Source organism: Ascaphus truei, chromosome 3 (assembly GCF_040206685.1).
Source record: "Ascaphus truei isolate aAscTru1 chromosome 3, aAscTru1.hap1, whole genome shotgun sequence".
NCBI lineage: Eukaryota > Metazoa > Chordata > Amphibia > Anura > Ascaphidae > Ascaphus > Ascaphus truei.
This window is the reverse complement of record NC_134485.1, coordinates 306,257,246-306,269,665: the sequence shown is the minus strand read 5'-3', so window position 1 is coordinate 306,269,665 and position 12,420 is coordinate 306,257,246.

Genomic DNA, 12,420 nt, shown 5'->3' with positions numbered 1-12,420 from the left:
CGAAAATCACAAATCACCCCGGGGATACCTCAGGAGCCACAGTTATAGACTGGCCAAGGCTATCTTTAACATGTGGACCCAATCCCCGGGTGGGAACAATTTAACCCACCAATAGCCATGTTGCCCACAGTTCAGAAGACCGGGCAAAAAGGCTTTCCGGTGTGCAAAGCACAAGGGTCAGGTTGACACCCATGCCACTTAGCATACCTGGGATACACCCTACCTTGGCGCCTCTGAGTCTGATTTTTGACCCAGTGGTGTCAATGGGCCAGCATCTGTTATACATCAGAATGCCGGACCTGTATACATTATGGGTCTCTGGGTCTTTTCATCCCTGACACTTCTTTAGACTGAGGGGTGCTAAATCAGCGTGACCTCTTTGAAGTGCAGGCATGAAAATACCCCCAGCTCATTCACCCATCTCGCATTTGTATGTCCGAAGAATTCCTTCCCGGGCTTACAGAATACAGCCTGCCTTACATTTTAAATCTGCAGTTTTTACACGCTTTATTAAAACCTATTGATCTGTTTGTGTTACAACTGTAATTTTATATGTATGTGCATGTGGTGTTTTACTGTACTTGCACCCCAAAAATCAGGTTGCTGGGTGCTTTCGTTCTCGAGTTAGCATTTCTAATTGAAATGCCGGCTTCGAGACCACAAGTTCACCCGGTTCTCACGGCAATTGACACAGTTCCCACATCAATTGCCTTTCCGCCTTTCAAGTTACAGAGTTAACAAGAGATGGATACATTGTATCGGTAAAGTACTTGAGATTCTAACTGCAAGTAATGGATACCCATCTCACAGACAGCCCTTTAAACTTTTGCCACGCTTCTTCAATCAGCGCTAGCGTTGGGCGCTCCTACGCCATCTAATGTCTGTGAGAGGGTATTGCAAGTAATGCATTATGTCTTTTAACATAGCAGGCAGGGAATGGCCTGCAAATGGGGGATAAAAACGTCTGGGACAGGTCAAACACAGTAATGCATGGCACACAAGTTTATCCCCTTAATTCCCCGTGCGGGTCAGGATTAATCATCCGGGTATAACCTTTATTTTAGGCCTGATTAATCCTCACCCCGCCACAGCCACTTAAAGAGCTCTTGTCCCATGGACCTAGTCTGCATGGATTTCATCTGCATCGAGGTAGACACAAAGGGTATCGAGAATGTTCTGGTAGGGACAGACCATTACTTCCGATATGCTCAAGTGTTCCCTACCAAAGACCAGAAAGCTCTCACAGTAGCCAAAGTACTGTGGAATAAGTCCTTCATTTATTACAGGTTACCTAATCGGATGCACTCTGATCAAGGGAGAGACTTTGAGAGCAAGTTAATTAAAGAGCTTCTAAACCTGCTCATTATCGAGAAGTCTCGCACAACTCCCTATCACCTCGAAGAAGTTGCCCTGATGGAAAGGTTCAACCGAACTCTACTGGATATGCTAGGCACTCTGAACGTCTCTGAGAATGCAAGATGTAGCAAGCATATCGAGCCGTTGTACATTGTGCATGCATACAATTGCACCAGGCATAAATCCACTGGGTAAACACCCTATTTCATGATATTCGGCAGAGGCGCAACTACCTGTGGACATTCGTCTCTGAGTATCCACCGATAGGGTGCCGAACATGATGCATTAAAAATATGGGCAAACGCTCCAGGATAACCATGATTCCCCACCAGGAAGAGGATGTAGCAGGGTCCTCATCCTTACCTTCAGTGAGGGGGAGCTGCTGCAATGCCCTCCAGAGCTCCGCACAGTATCGGGATGCGGGGGCAGCCGTCTTGTGCATTGCGCATGTGCTGAACGGTAAGCGTCGCATGCGCAGTCAGGTAGTGCGGCGGCCATATTAGATTTTGCTCCGCATACTCTACAGCAGGACTACATGTCACAGAATCCTTGGGAGTGAGATGCAGGGGGAGGAGGGGAATATAATATATATTTGGCGTTCAAAAACCAAGCGAGTTAGTCTGACAGAGGGAAGCATTAGAGCAGGTAGTGTCCAGGGAGCAGTGCCCCTGGACTAGGCCTAGGCTTGCCCCCTTAGGCCCCAGCTAGGCCCTATTCACCCCATAGGAGTGTTGCAGGGAAGACCCCAAGATAGGGACGTTTCCCTTTAGTACACATTAGTGCTGTTGCACCAGTGACTAGACGGCCACACTGTGTCCTGCAGCCTGGGACCAGGTCACAGGAGTTATAGACATTCCGGTGAGACCCTCCTGCTGGAGCTCACATCATGAAGAGGATCAGGACCCAAAGAGTGAGGGCCTGACTGATTCTTAACTGACAGCTGCACCTGGGTACAGGAGTGCCCAAGAAGGTATAAGTACACCAACGGTTTACAGTGGCGGCGCAACCTCATATAGGGTGGGATTGACTGGGAAGGACAATAGGGGTATTGGTGCCAACACACCTTCAGTACTTTGGGGAAACCAACACGTGTTGGGGTATTGAGTGTACCTTAAATGTTACAGTTATTATTATTATTGTATGTGTGTTCAGTAAACATTAGTTATATACTTTGTGTGTGTATCATTCATTACTGTGATTGGTTCCTTCTGAGGGGTTATCACGCCAATGCTGGGATTCCTCATAGGGGGAGGTGGTGCACTGATAAGGAGAAAGAGCTCATCCCAGGTTCCCAGTGGCGGGGTTAGGCCTCCTGTGAGCAAACAGGTATAGCAGCACACATAGTTTACCTTAGGCATAGGGAAAGGGGGCTACATGTATAACTTACATTAATCTTTAAAAGATAGCTCTTGGATGTCAAATTAAGCTGCTTCCTGTTACCATCCACGGACACTTGGAGATGAATGCAAGTTTTATCTACAGATTTTCTATATTTATTTTTCTCTCAGCTAAATATGCTTCAATATAAAACAAACTGTCGCTTGTACACATTTTAATATACAATATTTATTTTATTTAGAAAAAGCATATGAAATGTATGGCAGGATTGGCTCAATTAAAAAGTGATGGCAAATAAGAATTTAAATGAGAGATTCTCACTGACTATGGTGCTTTGATTTTTAGTCTGTCTCTAAAATTGTTTCAGGTTCTTCTTCTGGTCTTGCCATTAGCAGAATATGTGAATGTCATAAAAAATGAACTGATTTAATTTTATTACATATATTTACGTATTGTTATATTAAGAATCCTTAATATGATATATACAGCTGTAGCGGCCGTATTTGTAAAAGATCACGGAGCCGTTGTCGTTGGCTCTTTTGTATTCCACACAGTATTCATTTTGCATTCTTGCATTCACGCCGCCCCCGGCTGATCCGCGGTTGGTCTGTTTAATTTAATGGTTTCGGATTTAATTGGGTGCTATTCTTCGCGTATCCGCCAGGTGGCAGAAATTCATGAATTGTAATGAATTGTAATGTGTACAGTACTTGCGCTACTGTGTCGACTTGCAGGTGTTTAAAAAAACAGACAAAAAACATGTCTGCCACAGTGGTCCATTGTGAATTGACCTTGAAGAAGTTAACTTTTTTAGGCGTTTCGTAATAAAAACTGTTAAAAACTTAATGCTCTGTGTCTTTTTTTACATTCTTTCTCCTGCACAATTGCTGACTGGACACACTGAGTACGTATGCATTTTTAATTTGTTCTGCAATTAACATGGCGACTGTTACCGAAATGTATTAATATTTCACTTCCAACTATGATTTTTACAAATTTTCACCTGATGCTCGTGTGTGGAAGCGTGCGATAAGAAAAAAGTTAAGTAGCGATCCGTGTTTTTTTCGTATTGACCCTGCACGCAGAGATAGAAGAGGGTATTGGTGTGTTGTACCACATTTTTCCATTGTGTTTGAACATGGAAACTTCAAAAGGAGAAAGTCCGGGTTGAATCCATATAAGATTCGTCAATCCCAATCCAGCAATGCAATAGCACTGGCAAGAGCGCCTGCACCGGGGCCTGCACCGCCTTACAATAACAGTACGACCGTCAGTGAAAACCTGGTGAACGGCAATCCTTGCTATCTGTCCCCGCCAGAATACCTGCAAAACTGCCAACCTGAGCCTGATTTCACGTACAGATACTAGCAAGCTTGCATGTACCAAAAAGATTTCCAGCTTCATCAGCTGTCATCTACAGGTGTAGCAGGCCCACTCTCACCTGTCAACTACGTGTATAATGAAGACTATGGGACTGACAGTGGCTCATCACCACCCATTTGGCAAAGTCTATAATGAAGGTAAATATAATTTACTACAGTAACTACCTGTATTACACTATACAATACAGTATTAAGTTTACAGCTGCAGTTCAAGCTGCCGGATTTAAAAAAAATTATTATTTTTTTAAAATACTGTACTGTACGTACAGTACAGTATGTGCATCAATACATTATGCACGCAGAAAAGTGATTAGTTACAGTAAGCTGCAGATTGGTCTGTTCTCCAGTAATCAATCGCTTTGCCCAGTGTTATTTAATTCTTGCACAATTATTGAAAATGTAGTCCAGCGATATGATTAACTGAGCAGTTACTGCAATAGATACAATTGGTGGACAGCTAGGGAGAGGGCGGGGCTCAAGAGCCTATCAGAAGTTGTTTGAACTGCTGCTTTAATTCCCAATGACTCGACTTGACGCATGCGCAATACCGGAAATAATAGCATGTTATTTTCCCCCAAAAAAGAAACTTTGACATCAAGCGGAAAAAGGCAAAAGGAGGGATTTTGATGTACCTACAGTATAATATCGCTTTTTTGAAACGTTGCTTGCGCATTGTGAATCTGATTTAAAAATCCAAGTACTGTAGGCAACAATTTAGTGACAGTGCAATTTTTATTGATTAGGATACAATAATTGTGAGCTTTATAGAATACCTAAAACAGTATGCTGCTGTTTTCATATTCAATACTTTTTTACATTATACTGTAATCATCACTTCATTTTGACATTGCATTTTGCCGTATAATTACAATACACTTGCATAGTGATACAAATGTGGAATTACAATACCTGGCGCATACAAAACGGTGATTACAATACAGTATAATAATAATAATAAATTATAAAGTAAAGGATATATGACAATGGAGTGAAGTCCTTTTCCAATGTCTATAAGTGAAATGGACTCTGTCCTCGACTTGGGTAGAATAAAGTCACTCTCATGCAGCAAGTTATATTCCTATGGTGTGAGACAAAAAAACAGAGACACCACATTGCGCAGTATTACTTAACAGCAAATGAAGTTCTCCCTTATATGCCTCTAAGTGAAATGCCCACTTACTAGATTTAGAGTGGGTCTCATGCAGTTGAGAGAATCTGTATCCTTGTTTCTTCTGGTCCAGACGTTCACAGGTTAAACCGAACCCCACGCGATGTTCCTGTCTTTCCTGGATCCTTGAAGAAACTCCGTCTCTGGAAAGTGCTTTCTCCTTCTGTGCTGGTCTCCTGTATGTATCTCCAGCATAGGGGTATACAAAAAACAAAGGATTGCGCAATAGTATAAAAAGCTTTAATGACGCATCCTAACTAGCTGCAGAAATATACTCACAAAATCCGTGAGTTTTAAAAACAGTTCAAAACGCCCGACCCGGCTGTCCCACAGCACACCCCATTCTCTGTCAGCTCCTACTTCTGGTCGCGTGTGTCTCGCACTATCCAGGCTTGAGCGTGCTGACGTCACTATTCAGTGAACTGACCGGAGAGTGGATGAGAGTCCTCAAGGAGCCTAAACGAACGTCAAGAAAAAATTATATCTTTTATTCTATATGTATTATTCAATACTTTCAACTTTTGCTAGGCTTTCTCTTGTTTTCAAACTATTTTTATTTATTGCGCATGCGTGTATGTCTCATTGGAACCTTGTTGAAACACATGTGCGTGTCATCACATTTATGCACATGCGTGTATGTCTCATTGGAACCTTGTTGAAATGCATATGAAAAGAAAAGAAAAAAATAGTGCATTAAAGGGCTAACCTACAGTAGTAAATGTTTTAAATTGTTTAACTTGTTATAGTTATACAGTAGTTATAATGTAGTATATAGTTACAGTATAGAGTTACAGTATATACTGTACAGTATACTGTAGTTATACAGTTATACTGTACAGTATATAGTTTGACAGTAGTTACTGTATAGTCCAATATAGTGATATACGCAATGCCTTAAATGCACTTTACTGCACTCATTTTTTATTTTATTTTCAGAGCTGCTGCACTAATAAAGGAAGGGGGATGTCATGTGTAAAATTAGTGAACTGTGTGTATATTGTAGCAACAGTCATAATTTACACAACCCCCCTCTCTCAATGGCAATGCAGCCAATACGAAGAAGATAAAGACAAGATTGTATATTTGTATTACTCATGATTACAGTATGTGTATTTGTCATTTTTCAATGATTATCCAGATTAAATAAAAAATAAAATCTTATTTAAAAACATGATTGAGATTAGGGTTTATTTAAATCAGTCCTTCAAAAAGGGATGTCTGTTTTTTTTGGGTTTTTTTTAACTTGAAATTCACTTTGAATGTGGGGTGGATTCTCCAAGAAGGGCTTATCACAGATGAATTGCTTATCACAGATGAATTGTGGAGAAGCATTTTATTCACGTTGGTTTGTTTGTAAAGCTTTGTGTGTGAAGTGGTGTGTGTGTGTGGGGGGGGGGGGGGAGGGGGCTACGGTAGCAGTGTGTGCAGGATTAGTTGTTGGTTCAGAGAAATCTTTTGACCAGCTGTTTAACTCATCCCATGTCGAGAAAAGAAAAAAAACAATGGAATGTCTGTTATCGCATGTGCGCATACTAGTACGTGTGTTTGAACGGGGGGGGGGGACACACAACACGGCTAAAAAAAGACTCAATATATTTTCATGAATGGCTCTGTCTTGGGGGGAAGGTGCTACAGTTACCACCGGCCCTGAAATTAAAACTGACAAGAACTAAGAACTACAGAATGCAATGCAGCCATTACGAAGAAGATAAAGATTGTAAATTTGTATTATTCATGATTATTTGTATTTTTCATTCTTCCATGATTATCCAGATGAAATAAAAAAATGTCTTCTTTAAATTCACAAGAATCATTGAAACACCCCCACCCCAAAGAAAAATTACAGTAATATACTGTACACTGCAGTATACATTACAGTACAATTACAAAGGAAGTGATTGTAAGAATGGCAAAAATTGTTAACTTATCAAAAATATGATTCGGATTATGGTTTATTTAAATCAGTCCTTTAAGTAAGGATGTCTCATTTTTTTTTTAAACTTGAAATTCACTTTGAATGAGTTGTGGATTCTCCAAGAAGGGCTTCATAGATGAATTGCTTTGCTTTTTTTAAAAATTTAAATACAACCATGCGCCTAAATGTGATGACATGCATATGCGTTTCAACAAGGTTCCAATGAGACATACATGCATGTGCATTAAATAAAACAGTATGAAAAGAAGAGCAAGCCTAACAAAAGAATTGATTAATAAATAATACATATAGAAATGTGATGATACGCATATACGTTTCAACAATAATTAGACATACTATACACGCATGAGCGGAAAAATATTATATATTCAGAAGAAGATGCAACGTTGTATTTTTGTATTACTTCTTTTCACTTTATTATCCTGTATACAGTACAGGTATGTCTCCTCATATTTGTAATCTGTGTACGGCTAAGGAGCCTCAGACTATACAGTATGAACTCGTTACGTTAATCTCTGCTTCAAATATAAATCTTTAAATTACAATTACTGTACACACACACACAGACTTGCAGAACTGTATGGCTGTACTGTGTAGGTTGAATTGCTATTAGATTTTTAAGACAACAACTCGCGATTGCCTGCCCACTTGAGTTTCTAGACGGTATTGCAGACAACACTAAAATGCAATTTTCTGCACACGATACAAACCCGACTTAATTGAGGTACGGTTGAAAACATCACGCACCATGACAGGGGTATTCCGAGCGGTACACCGGGTGAAGTGTGTGTGTATATACAGTTGTGTGAAAAAGAAAGTACACCCTCTTTGAATTCTATGGTTTTACATATCAGGACATAATAACAATCATCTGTTCTTTAGCAGGTCTTAAAATTAGGTAAATATAACCTCGGATGAACAACAACACATGACATATTACACCGTGTCATGATTTATTTAACAAAAATAAAGACAAAATGGAGAAGCCATGTGTGAAAAACTAAGTACACCTTATGATTCAATAGCTTGTAGAACCACCTTTAGCAGCAATAACTTGAAGTAATCTTTTTCTGCAGAAGCACAGGTAGGAAGAGAGACACAGGAGACAGATGGGCATACTAAAGAGAGTTGACACACAGTTTGGGAGCGGAGCACATGCGTCATGTGTGCGTGCCACGTGATGTTGATGCGAGTCACAAGTGGGGGCAGAGCAAGACTCCGTGACATCAGAAAAGCTCCTGCAGGAGCGCATGCGCTCTAAGAACAGCAGGGTTGCACGAGACATCAGGTAAAGATGGAGTGCGCTGCAGGGGACGTGCTCCCCGATTCCTTACATCATCATGGCAAGGGTAAGTAAAAGTTGTATTTACTTTATTTATACTGGCTGGCTAATGTTTTATTTAGAATGGGCAAATGAGCTATTATCTATATCTGGATAATAGTAATTTTGCCCATTACTGTACTGTATGTTTTGAGGGGGGTGGTTGCTGGGGTTAGAGGAGGTGGGTAGTAGGGTTGTTGTGTTTTTGAATATTTATTGTGGGTAGCGAGGATGGGTGAAGTTGCTATTTGGCCCTTGCTGACTGTTTATACCTACTGTGTGGATAGCGGGAGGGGTTAACCCCATTCATTACCTTAGCAGTATTAACCGCTATGGTAATTACGAGGTTAACTCCAGCCACATCCCCCCTCAAGGCCTAATGTGACAGTAGGAGGTAACCAGGCTCTCAAATAAAGGATAAGCCAATTTTGGTTACCCCTGATCCATGTATAAGGGTCCAAGAGAGTTAGGTCTTTGGCCCAGTAACATTGTACCATGCCAATGTATTGTATGTAATTCAAGTATTTTCTTTGTTTTTCCCTTTCTGGGCATGACAGCAAGCAGGGATTGCTAGGGTATGAGTTTCAAGAGCAGTTTGCAGAGGAACCGTTGACAGAATGTGCCTTGGAGGTTGGGGTCCGGAGTTGTTGGTTCCCCCGTAAATGTTCCCGGGAATCAGGCTTGATTCTCGGATACATGTAGGCATATTGACCAAAAAATGGGCTTTTTACTTTCGGAACCAATGTCCAAACAGGCTGCCCGAGCTAACAATAGGTGCTGATAAGTCTGCTGGACATCGGAGTTCAAAGCAGTCAGAGGATGCCAAGTGGTGAGAAAAGCATTTGGTCAATGGGGATAGGTGGAGTACCAAGTCCGGAGATCAATGGCAATCATCCGGGCTTTCACTTGCTCTGCCAGACCTATTGTAGCCTGTCCCAGCAGGTGGCATTAATATATCCAGAGAGATATCTGGCAAGCTTGTGCATATCCCTTGGCAATTTAAGATTTCCCACTGACCTGGTTTTTCTAGCTGGCTTGGCTCTGATTTGTTGCTTGGGAATTTTCCCACGCGATGATTGGCTGCTGAATTTTGTGAATGAAACTCAGAATACTATAAGAATCTGTGAGCTAATCAGATAGTAGTTCTCCGGTAGTAAGAGTGCGAGCGGGCTTTTCAAAGTTGCTTCTGCGCGAATAGCAGAGGTAATTGATCAAATTTCAAGCCTGAAAGCCTGCCTGCCAGAGTCTAAGTCCCGACTTTTACGTTCAAGTTTTCAGAAACAATCGTAGCAGGAGCGGCTGGGATTTTATGCTGATTTGACTTACATGAGATTTGGGGTAACTCGTGGTCAGGAGGGACCAAGTTCTCAGAAGAGAATGTAGCAGTGGCGTGTGGAACTTTATGCCGATTTGGGTTCCAGGAGATTCCAGGCTAAGTCCCAGTCAGGGTAAAACTTGACCAAAGAGTTCCCTGCACCTAGAAAAGTGTCGTTTTCAACCCCAGTCCCAAAGTAAGTGTGTCTTTTTGTCTGTATTTTAAGTATCATTGTGTGTAATATATGATCCCGGTAAAAAGGTGTAAATAACGTGGTCTCCCGTGACACCTAAACACCCACAAGGGCCAAATACCACCTTCAACCACCCCCGCTATCCACAATAAACATGGCATTGGTAGTTTACCCCTTCATTGCCTTAGCGGTTAGCCGCTAAAGTAATGAAGTTGCCTGTAAATGCATGGGTCTCCGGTGCTGGCATTCCTGTTTATCAGCTCCGGAGACCCCTGGCATTATTCCGATGCAGGAAAAATGCATTTTTTCTAAGACCCCCTTGTCACGGAAGCTTCAGGGTTATAATACACACCTTATAATCTGGGTTGAATTGAATGAGACTGTGATATAGAGCCGCGGCTAAACTTAATCTAAAGCTTTCCCGCTTTGTTTCTCACTTTTTTTTTCCGGCCAGAATTGGCCGCGCGCCAGCCGCATCTCACGGCCACGCGCGGCCAGTTCTCCAATCAGCGCCTAATGGCGCTGAACAATAGAAGCACCTGCGGCGCTGGAGAGAGAAAAAAAAGCCCGTGTCTTAACGCATTTGAAAATTAACCGTGGAAGCGGCCGCCGTAGACTGAGGGCGGCCGCCACTGTAATAAAGAGATTTTATTCCTTACAGTTCAGGTGGAAATACAGTATTGAGCAAATAACAAACAGAATATAACACTTACTTGGGAAGGGGATCAAATAGCCCACGACACAGGCTAGCAGTTCATCAGTATGAAGAAATGTCCGGGAAGCGCAATATGTGAAAAGAAATACAAGTCGTTATAGTGCAATATTGTTAAGATTAAGATCTGGATTTAATATCTTGGCTCAATAGTTAATACTCACAAACGTGAGAGAATATAAGGCACATAAAGGTATCTTTTAAGATGCTGCTCACTCGGTGGACAGGAGATGCAGAACTCAATGTTCCCCCCGATATGTGGACTCCCAAGGACCTTAATAAAAGATACAACTGGACATAGTGCAGACCGTCTGTGCAATTTATAATGGATAAGTGAAAAAGGGAGTTACACTCACATGGTATCAGTTAAAAACAAGCATTTAGATCTCTCTGGATCTCGCTGGCCAGATAGATGATGTCTCCTCTTCCCCTCTCTCGTGGCGTGCGTTCCAGCGGTGCGTTCCACTCAACCGGAAGTGATGTCATCCGCTACGTCCACTTCCTGGGGTTTCGGCCGGCGCTGAAGAAAAACGTCACTCTACGCGTTTCACCACATAGGTTTCATCAGGAGTGACGTTTCAGTGGATGGGGGCGGTGTATATACCCTAATTCTGGGTCTCATTAGTCAGAAAAACACCTGATACTACTTTAACTCATAGTATACACCTGTGGCTATAATGAGCTATACAAAATGCTATCTCTCTATTGCACACATATGAAATTTATAAGTTAACTCATATATGTTGTGCAAATAACATTTTGGTATACAGTTCTTAAAAATACAAATCATTTATACAATCGTTTTAAAATACATCAGGTTTGTTAAAAATATATATTTGGTTAAAAATATATATATATTATTTAATCTTCAGTGCAAATATTAACAATAAAAAATGTATAAACTTTGAATATAAAATACACTGCCTAAAAACACTTTAAAATAGTTAAAAACAGGTATTACAAAGAAATTATCTCTAAACTGGAGGTATATATGTGGAAAGTGCTGGGCAAGAGGCATATTTCTAAAAATGAATAGATAAAATGTTAGTGCATTATAAAATCACAGGAAAGGTTTAAGATCAAATTCTAAATTCAAACCGGATGGAGATATAGTTTTTAGTTCGAACATCCAGAAGGATTCCCTTTTAATCAATGCTTTATTTCTGTTTCCTCCTCTCCAATGGGGCATAACTTGTTCGATTGCTTTAAATTTTAACCCCTTGGTTATGTCCCCAGCAAATTTGCCCCCAGCTATGCCAATCTATTGATGGCCATGTGGGAAGATCAGTATATATGGTCTTGGATAGGTCTGGGAGCAAATTTGGTCACATGGCGGAGGTTCATTGATGATATTGTCTTTGTTTGGAAGGGTACATTGGAGGATCTGGATACATTTCTTCTGTATCTGAACAATAACGAGCTAAATCTCAGATTTACCTCCATTGTAAGTAAAACTACTGTAAACTTCCTGGACTTAACAATTTATATAGAAAATAATGTTATTAAAACAAAAAATTTCTTCAAAGATGTGGATGCAAATAATTACATCCTACAGTCCAGTTGCCATCTTAATAAATGGATTAACAACATTCCATATGGCCAATACTGTAGACTGAAACGAAATTGCACTGATAACAAAGTGTATGAAGAACAATCAACTACACTGTCCAGGACGTTTGCAGAACGGAACTACAGGCCA